Below are 9,951 nucleotides of genomic sequence, written 5' to 3'. Positions count from 1 at the left end.
TTGATGGACAAATGGAGATATAGAGGAGCCTGGCAACTCTGATGCTTTGTAGCAATATAAATTTATTTTACATATTTCTGCTGGGTTTGACATTTTACCTGCCTGGCACTACTGCTCTGAGGACAGGATGTGCTGAGAACATTGAGGACTGCTCAGGTTTTGAGTTGTTAGCAGATTTAAAGTAGAGGATGACTGATGAGAGGTAAGAAACAACAGTTCAGGCAACTGAACTGTTGAAATATGTATATTATGGGCCAAGATCCCTAGGGGGACTGGTTGTGAAATACAATGAAATGCTTAAAACATTTAAACTTTGATGCCCCAGTACATTCAGATAAACCATCATAAACCACATGGTGTCTATAGTGACAAATTGCTGTTTTGCTGCCATTGGAGCACAGGTTGGTTGTCAAAGCCAGCAACAGCCCCAAAAGAGAAGCATAGGACCAGTGGGGAAAAGCTGGCAATCTCACTGGTCTTGGTGGGCGCAGTGAAGGACAGAGAGGTTTGCTCTGTGCCAGGACTTTTTGAGCAAGACAATATCTGGTGTGAAAGGCTACAGGATTACAGCTTCTAAATAAAGCTCTGAGAGCTGTACCTGTTGCTGCCTGGGGTCAGCAAGTTCTGCCTTATGCTGCCTGAGACTGAGCTGTTATGCTGACTCAGATGACAAATATTTGTCCTCTGCTCTACACTATCGCATTAGTTGATGAGTAATTATGTCCTGTAGGTTTGTCAGGGAGTAACCACGTGGCAGGAATGATTATCTATGGAATAGATAGCTTGGCATCAGAGAGTATTTATTAGGTATTGGCAAGGAAGAGGTGAGCCCTAAGGACCTGTGTTTATTCCTCCTGCATTCAGCAGTCAAATATCTGCTATCTGCCATATGCAAAGGGAATTCCATGTTCTCCCTACCAGTACCGCCCTAGTATTTTGCAGCCCTGAGGATCACGGGGCTCCATCTGCAGGGTAAAGAGAGCTACAGTTTCCTGCCAAAGCCCCCAAAAGGCCATGGGAGTGTTTCTGCAGCACTATGGGGGTGTTGCCGGTTGGCTCAGGCTTCTCTCTTTGCTTGCAACACTCACATCCACATTTCCCGGCAGGGTGGTCTGCTTGATGGGCACATCTGTATGTGAAGGCTGATGACTTCTTAATTTCTGCTGTAATAGTAAATGGCAGATGAATTGCATCGGCATTTGGGAGTAGAGGAGTTCCCCCCGCACCCACAGCACCTGTGGCTCAAATGAGGCTGAGGGACACACGCTCTGTCAGCTGTAATTTACCAATGTGGTTATAGATGTCTTATATTTATTTAGGGATATAAATGGAGCTTTCCAGACCCTCCCTTGGTTTCACCAAATTTTGAAGCCTGTAAGAAACTTCTTTAAGGCAGGACTCCCTCAGCAGATTTTTTTGTGTCTCTGTTTTAATAAAAAGGTGATAACAAATTGCTATTTTTGAAAAGTTCAATTGGTGTAGGAATATCCTAGTTTTATGTATTCTTAGGCATCTGCATCAATACAGCAGAAAGCAGAGCTCCGTTTGAGATGGTCAGTAGACAAAAACATGTGGACAGATAAATCCTCTCCCTGCATAGATAACAGCTATGTACTCACAGGCTGGGAACATTGCCTGATGATACAGGTTTAAGAAAATGTAAATTAATATTTAATTACTTTATCCAAAGCAGAAGAGTTTGGACAGGAGGGAGTCCTGTTCCAGAAGGAGCGTAGTCTGGATATATGAACTCTCCACACAAGACTTACATAAGTAAACAAAGTGCTGTATGAAGAAACTTCTGGGCTGGCTGACAAGAAGCATGTCCAAGTGCTTTGAAATATGTTGTCCAGGGTTTTCCCCAGATTCTGCTCAGGGGCAGAGCAGCCTGCTCAAGGTGATTGGTGAAGTGTGAGTGACTGGGTATAAGTAACAGTGACTATTTATACAGAGAGTGCACTGTAGATGGAAGGTGAGAGAAAAGACTCATGGGAAGGGAAAGGGAATTTATTAAGCTGGACTGAAGAAAATAAAGCGTGAAATGTCCTGGCATGGTCCACTGAGTGACTGGGATATTCAGTACATCCTGACAAGGAGAGAAGCATGTGCAAGAAGGCTCCTGTGCACGGCTGGCACATCTGCTGAGGCAGAACTGTCAGTGCCTCACAGCATAGCCAGGGGCACAGAGGAAGCTGTGTGAGAGAGCAGGGCTCTTGCTCTTGATGAGGGGGTTTTTGGCAAGAAAGCCTCTCCCAGCCGCCCCGGGGCTCAAAGGGGTGCAGGTTTCAGACACCCACAGCACCTTGCTGCACCCCAGCCATGTCCTCCTGCTCGTGGGGCAGAGCTGCTCAGTTGGTTTGGGAGAGCTGGCTGCTGCTCCCTTGTGTGCTACATGGAGCGCTGGGCTCAGCCAGTACCTGAGGCCACAGATCCCACGTCACATTTGGGAGAGTGAGGTGGGGAAGGGATGGCAGCATGGCAGAGGCTGCTCTGCCCAGTTCCTCCCACTTGCAGGAAGAGGTTGGGTAGCACCTGCTAAGCAAGAAACCAAATGGAAAACTATGACCTATAGGAAACTATGTGAGGCACGTCTAGTCTCAGAAGACTACAGATGAGAGGGTGATACCAACACTGGGAAACAGATGCTAAACTGATTAGAAATTATTTTGGCAGAAAGCCATAGCTGGAGCAGGAGCCTGGTACAAACAAATTGATGCAAAATGCATTTTGAAGTCTCAGTTTTGTTTTGATTTTGGGAGAACAGTGAGCTGTTCTCTCTTTGGCAATGCTGTAGGGCTTTGCACAGGCCATACACCAGTGCAGCTAGCTGAAAGCAGCGAGATACAGGCAGAGAAAGCAGCCAAATGCTGCTGGTCAGCACCAGCACTCACTGGGGAAGCAGCATCTTAGTAGTGAAGTTCCTTGGCTGACAGCTCTGTAAGGACACAAGTATCACCAATTTCAGCTCCTCCTCCTGCAGGCAGAACTCATGGTGACACCTCCCTCGAGTCCGGGATAAACAATGAAAGACTGTGGAGAAATTGTATCAGACCTTGCAAGCTGGGTTCTTTGCTACCAGCAAAGAAATACAGGCTGGTAAAAGGTGAAGGCTAGGGGAATGCCAGAACACAAAAGCTGGAAAAGTCTTTTTCTCTAATCCCCAAAGCTGGGGGTTGACCTTGAAGTGCCATCAGTGCAGCTTCTCAGAACCATCCCCTCATGGGCAGGGAAGGGAAGCTTTCTAAGGCTGATTTTTTTTTTTTTTTTTTTTTTTTTTTTTTTTTTTTTTTTTTTTTTAGCAGCACACAAGAAACTAATCTAAAACCTGTGTTAGACACGGGAGGAGTGGAATAAAGACCTGCTCATTAAGAAATATATCTGGGTGAACGTATTGAAATATTAGGAAAAAACACACTCATATCTTGGACAAAAGCATTCAAATGGACAGACAGCTTGGTTGCACAAACGTCTGGCGTACTGCAGCAACTCCTGCAATTCCTCTTCTTAGTCCTTGTGCTTGATTCTTACTCTACCAGTTCTCAAATGATAAAACTTTTCTCTTCATGGCTAAAATTCAGGGAACAACTTTGCATAAGTGTATTAAACTGATGTTTTACAACTGTACTCCACGTTTTGCTGTAGTCTGAATTATGGTCCTATACTGTGCATTTCAATAGCCTTTTATTTCCTAGAGGTCAGCAAAACTGCATACCAGCCTCATGCTGCCTACAGAGTAGGCAGGGTTCCCAGCTGGGCTAAAAGGAAACCAGTCCACTGAAGGTTGCACTCTGCCTCATTGGTCATGGCCATGAGCTTGCACTGTCTTTCCCTCTTTAAATCAGAAAACATAGCTTTTATCCATGGAGATAAACCCTAAGGAAAAAGAATATTTAAGGATATTTTGGTTATTACAGAATCTAATGTGTCCTCTTTGACCTTCCCATTTCAACAGCAGCACCCGTGTGTTCCTACAAACCTTACATGCTCAGCACACTAATTTCTTATTTTGAACTATGGCTCTAGATTCCTGCAGGGACAGGAATTTAACAGCCAGTATCACATCCCCTGACCTTTATTAACAAATATGGCAAACTGTCAAAGCTGGGGCTCTTTCTGCAGTTCATCTGGGATCTTGGTAATGGCAACAGATTCACTTTCCTAATCAGCTGAAGTTGCAGAGAGGTGACACTTGCCTGGGAGGTGTCTTTTTGTGCACAGGATTTCTACCAGAACAGTGCTGTGCTGCTGGTCTGTGTTTGGCTCTCCAGGAGAATAAGGTAGTTTGCAGAGGGTACTTAGGACTCATGCTCAGTCCTTGCTGAAGCAAATACAACTCCTGGCCTTTGCAAGGATGATGCTCTAGGGCTAACTGCAATTAGAAGGGTTCAGAATCTTCTGTCTCCCACGGGAGAGAGCAGCTCTGGCAGAGCAGTGCTGCTGCAATGGGATACATGCACCCTCCCACAGGGCTGGTTAGGCACAGGCAGGGGCTGTTCTGCAGCTGAGAAAATGACTCACTGCCTGGCTGCTGCCACTTAACAGAGGGACTTGCCCTTGCTAGAGACACATGACTGGGTAGCACAGCTCTGCTGTCTTCAGAAGGAGAAAGAACAAGGAGAGGAAAGGGATATATTCCACCCACATTAAGGAGGACCAGTCCTTACCCGCATCTCAAGATGACCACATAGGAGTTTCTGAAGCCTTTGAAATCTTCATGGAAGAGATTCAAGTCCAAGGACAAATAATACATGTTTGAAAATACAAATTCCTCTCACACTGCCTGGATGGGTTTTGTAACTACAATCTTCTTCACATATTTACACTGGCCAAGGACCCACAACCATGTGCCAGACACAGCTTTTATTCTCGCAGTCTAAACAGGCTTCATGAGTGTTAACATTCTTCATACAAAGATACATACAAGCAGTTTCTGTCAACCAGAAACATACTGGTTTCAACTGTTCACACAGTACCCATAACAAATGGAGTCCTGAAGAGCACTATAGGCCCTATATAGTAATAAAGAAACAAAATTAATGAAAGGAGAAAATGAGATTTAAAAACATGATTATTTAAAATACGTTTATTATAATGAAATAATATAAAAGTCTATCAAAGTCTTAACAATGCTCCAAAAGAAGAGACGCTGTATGATTTGAGAAATTATGCAAACTGGAAACTTCAGAGTATTTCAGACTGAATTGACAGCACAATTTGTGCAAAGCTTACACTGAGAGAGGTGATTTGGGGGGCAAGAACAAGCCCTTAGAATTCAGTAAATTTAAAGTGTGAGGCAACATACCTTCTCTTCATCTTAAAAGTGTATTTCAGTATGTATATATTTTAGTATGCAAAGTAAGGCCTACATTAAGCTTAGCTTGACATTGATAAAAATGTATGCCCAAAACTGGCTTCAAAAGAAGAAAATAGGAAATCATGAAAGCAAGCTGCCTTGGTTTTCAGTTTAATCACTGTATTCTGGAATGCAATTTACGCGTTTAGTTTCAAGTAGACATACATCTCAAACTTACAACATGGCTTTAAATAAAGGAATCAATAACTTTTGGACCCCTTGAATGCCAAAATGAAAAAGAAAGTTGACGTACTTAGTGTAAAGCAGAAATAAGGAAATGAAAACAAGGAAGTTTCATATTTAAAAAAATCCACCTTTAACACACCTGAAGTATGTGGGGGATAAAGCTTACATCAAGAAAGGGATATTAAAAATATCCCTAAAAATGACTAAGACTGCATTTTGAAGAACTGCATGCCAGTGGGATGGTGCATGTGTGTGTAAGTGTAAGCATACACCTATGTCATAACTTCAAAGCAAGTGCTTAAATCCTTGTATCAACTGTGAGCAGGATCAACTATGGCCTGGGTTTGCTCAGAGCCAGTAAGTGAACTATGACACCCCTTCTGCACAAAGGAGGTTTTATATTGCTTCAAGCAAGCAGAAGTCTGCAGGGTTTGTTCACCAGGGGGCTACAGAAGGTAGCAATGAGGCATGAATTCAGTTATTTTCACACTGCCTTTTTTTGTTGTTGTTGTTTTGTAATCTGTGCTATGCAGGCAAGAGAAGAGAGATAAGTAAACTAAAACAACAAAATAAAACAACAAAACCAAAAAACATTGTGCTTTCATTCCTGTGAGGCAGACCACCCAAGTCTGAAATGCTCCAATTTACATTGCCTGCTAAAGAATTGATTTCGGAATATCCGAGTTTATATTTGCATGCCTTACAAAACATCCTGCTTTGCTTTGACAGCAACAGCTTGGATAACAAAGCAGATGACAATGGATAGAAAGGAAGGACCAGGTGGGGAAAAAGTTCAAGACAGCCAGGTAGGAACATGCTAATGATCTGCCCTGGTGTCTGAAAGACAGATTAAGTTCCCCTAAAGGTTTTCACAAAAGCTGAAGTGACAACGAAAAGAAAGGGTTAGAAGGTCCAGCATATGGACATACCTAGCACTTTTTTCTATCATGGCCCACACCCCTTTGCCAAAGCAGACTGCAAACAGCTGGGGCACATTTTGGGCATACTTCTTATGTGTCCAAACAACCAAGCAACACTTTTTTCAAATTAGGAAAGATTTTAAAAGCAAACAACTGTAACTGATGATGCTTTATAAAAAGCTTGGAAGTGAAGGTACATGGCCCTTAACTTTAAATGCATCTGTTAAAGGGAGATCCACGGCACAATAGTGTCAAGTAAATTTCAATGACTTGTTATGTTTTACACTAAAGCATTTGAGTATGCAGTTCATATTCTACAATTGTAATGTTACAGAACTTCAGTATGGAACTGAGTATGGTGTCTTTAAATAGCAGAGAGGGATCAAGAATATAGCTTGCTTTAAAAAAGCCCCAAAAAGTACAAAATAAATAAAATAAATAAAAGTATCTGATTGCTAAGCAGAACTCAACTGAACTGAGAGCTCTGCTCTAATGCCAATGACATATAACAAAGATGTGTTCATGATCTCTTCAAATATGCTGACTGCAATTATTCAGTACTAGACAGCAGTTCTGTCAGATTGCTTTGGGATTTACCATGTCTCAGCAAGGATGCACACTGTATGGACACTGCCTGTCTCATATGCTGTATCTGAGTTCTATGCTCAGCTATACTAACTTCACAAAAAGCAGCCTTACTCCTCCCAGGGGTAAGGCTGTGATTACTCTTATTTCACCTTGGGTAAGTAAAATCCCTGAGAATATGCAACTGCAAGACACTGAAGGAAACAGCCAAAAGCATCTCTAAAGGAAAGGGATGCAAAACTTCACACTAGCGCAACCTAAGAAACCAAAGCAGTTCATGTAAAGTATACAGAGTCCTGTTATCTGAGAGTCAGGTGGATCTCTGTCAGTGTGGAGGTCAGTTGTTCACAAATGCCAGCCATTAAAAAAAACACAACAAAGAAAATAACCCTAACTAATCAACAAATGAAACAGAAAACACTGACCTTCTCTCCAATTCTAAATTTGAAGGCCAAAAATTAGTTGCTTGTTCCCTACAATTATTCTAATGAAATGCCATCCTTTCGGCTTGCCAAACTGACACCACAGAAAAAGGCAGTGAGCTGTCTATCAGTGCATTTGCTACTACTTGGTCATCTCATCTACTGCATCCTGAGAGGTACAACTTGGAGTTCAGCTCTGCAACATGCTGCATGGGTTTCTTTTTCAGTGGTGGTTTGACTTGCAAAGATAGCATTCAGAAGTCTTAGAAGTGCTTAATGCCCTGCAAGAGCAGTGCATGGTGAAGTGCAAGTTTTAAAGGCAAGGAGACCTTGCTCAATTCCTTCTCTGCAAGGCGCTTAGTTAACAACAAGCACAGAGGGGTCTCCTGAAGCCACAGTCTCCTAAAAATTGTTCTCAAGCACCAATTCCAGAGTTCAGAATAAAACAACTTCACACAGAAGAGCAAGATGAGAAAGCCTGCTCTGAGGCAGCATGCCATGCTGATTAGAGAATAGTAATATGGAATGCTCTCCCGGCTTGTAGGATGACAGAAGAATAGTAGAAGTTAGTAATTGGAACTAGTGGCCCAATGAAGCTGTTCTTTGCCTACAAAATAAAGTCCTGACTTTTTGAAACAAATTTTGCATCTGATGCACACCTGACAAACTAGTGGTTCTCCTGCTAGTTAAAAAAAACCAAAACAAAATAGAAACTCCAAAAATACCACTAAATTCTCCAAGCTGAATATGCTTTCCTACTACTGGAAAAACTTAGAGCAAAAAGGAATTAAATTTTTTTTATGATCTGTCAATTTCTAGAGAAGAGGGATCTCCTTCCTGGTCTTCCCATAACCTAGCTGATATTTTGTGGAAATGTGGTCTCTATTGTCTTTCCAGATCATTCAGCTACAGTGAAGCTGTACAGTGCTACAACTGTTACAGTGAAGTTTCCAACAGAATAGCTGAAAACCCTGAGGAAACCACACAGGGTGAAAAGTTGGTTGTTTTCCTACAGGAGTGGTTTCTTTGGATTCATGCTTAGAAGCAGCAGACAACTGAATCCCAAAGGCTCTCAGCTTCATTTTTAGCACTGTGAGTACTGAAATAACTGAACAGAGCTTTGGTCACAAGTTTTGACTTTGTACTCACACATATACTACTTAATTTAAGAAAACCCACAGAAGTAAAACCTGATTCTTTCTGGTCCCTCTTGACTACCTAGGAACTACAGATAGGTAAACTCAGAGAGGATGACAGAGCAAGAAGCCACGCTATTTAAACCCGAAGTCTCTTTGGAATCTGGAAGGTCCCAGGCTGACTGGAAACTGGCAAGCATGTTCCTGATTTTCAAGAAGAGGAAGAAGGATGACCCTGGAAATTACAGGCCTGTCACAGCCTCACTTCAGTGCCAGGTAAAATCATGGCAAGGATTACTCTGGGAGGTATTGAAAAACACCCAAAAGACAATGCAGTCATTGGTCACAGCCAGCACAGCTTCACGAGAGGCAATACTGCTTGTCGAAACTGATTTCCTACTATGACAGGGTAACCCATTTAGTTGATCCAGGAAAGCCAGCTGATGTAATCTTTTTGGACTCCAGTAAAGTTTTCAACACTGTCTCTCACAGTATCCTTCTGGACAAGATGTCCAGCACACAGCTGAAAAACGCTGTTCCATGATCAGTGCAGTGAGCAACTGGCTCATGGGCTGGACACAAAGGGTTGTACAAAAGGTTGTACAAAGGGTGACTCATGAGGTTGGTGTTCTGTCACTAGTGGAGTTCCACATGGCTCCATCCTTGCCCCTGTGCTTTTCAACATCTTCATAAATGACTTGGACACAGGACTGGAAGGGATGCTAAGTAAGTTTGCCAACAACACCAAATTGGGAGGAGCTAAACTGGCATACCCTTGAAGGCAGGGAGGCCCTGCAGAGAGACCCTGACAAATTAGACATGGGCAATCATCAAATGCATGAAGTTTGGCAAGTGCCAGATTCTGCACCTGGGACAGGACAGTCCTGGTTGTGTACACAGACAGGAATGAGATGCTGGAGAGCAGCACTGCAGAGAGCTCAGGGGTCCTGGTTAATGGCAAGCTGAATCTGAGTCAGCAGTGCCCAGGCAGCCAGGAGAGCAAACCCTGTCCGGGGGGCACAACATGGCCAGCCAGGCAAGGGAGGGGATTATTCTGCTCTGCACTCACCTCGAGTGCTGGGGGCAGTTTGGGGCACAACAACATAAAAAAGACACTAAACTAAAGGAGGGCCATGAGGATGGTGAAGTGTCTGGAGGGGAAGCCTTTTGACGTCACTTGGTTTGTTCAGCCTGGAGGAGACTGCAGGGAGACCTCATCGTGGTCTTCAACATCCTCACAAGGAGAAGCAGAGAAACAGACACTGATCTCTTCACTCTTATGACCAGTGGCAGGACTCAAGGAAATTACATGAAGCTAAGACAGGGGAGGTTTAGGCTGGATTTTGTGT

Source organism: Cinclus cinclus, chromosome 1, assembly GCF_963662255.1.
Source record: "Cinclus cinclus chromosome 1, bCinCin1.1, whole genome shotgun sequence".
In the NCBI taxonomy this organism is placed as follows: domain Eukaryota; kingdom Metazoa; phylum Chordata; class Aves; order Passeriformes; family Cinclidae; genus Cinclus; species Cinclus cinclus.
Note: the sequence above shows the minus strand (reverse complement) of the source record.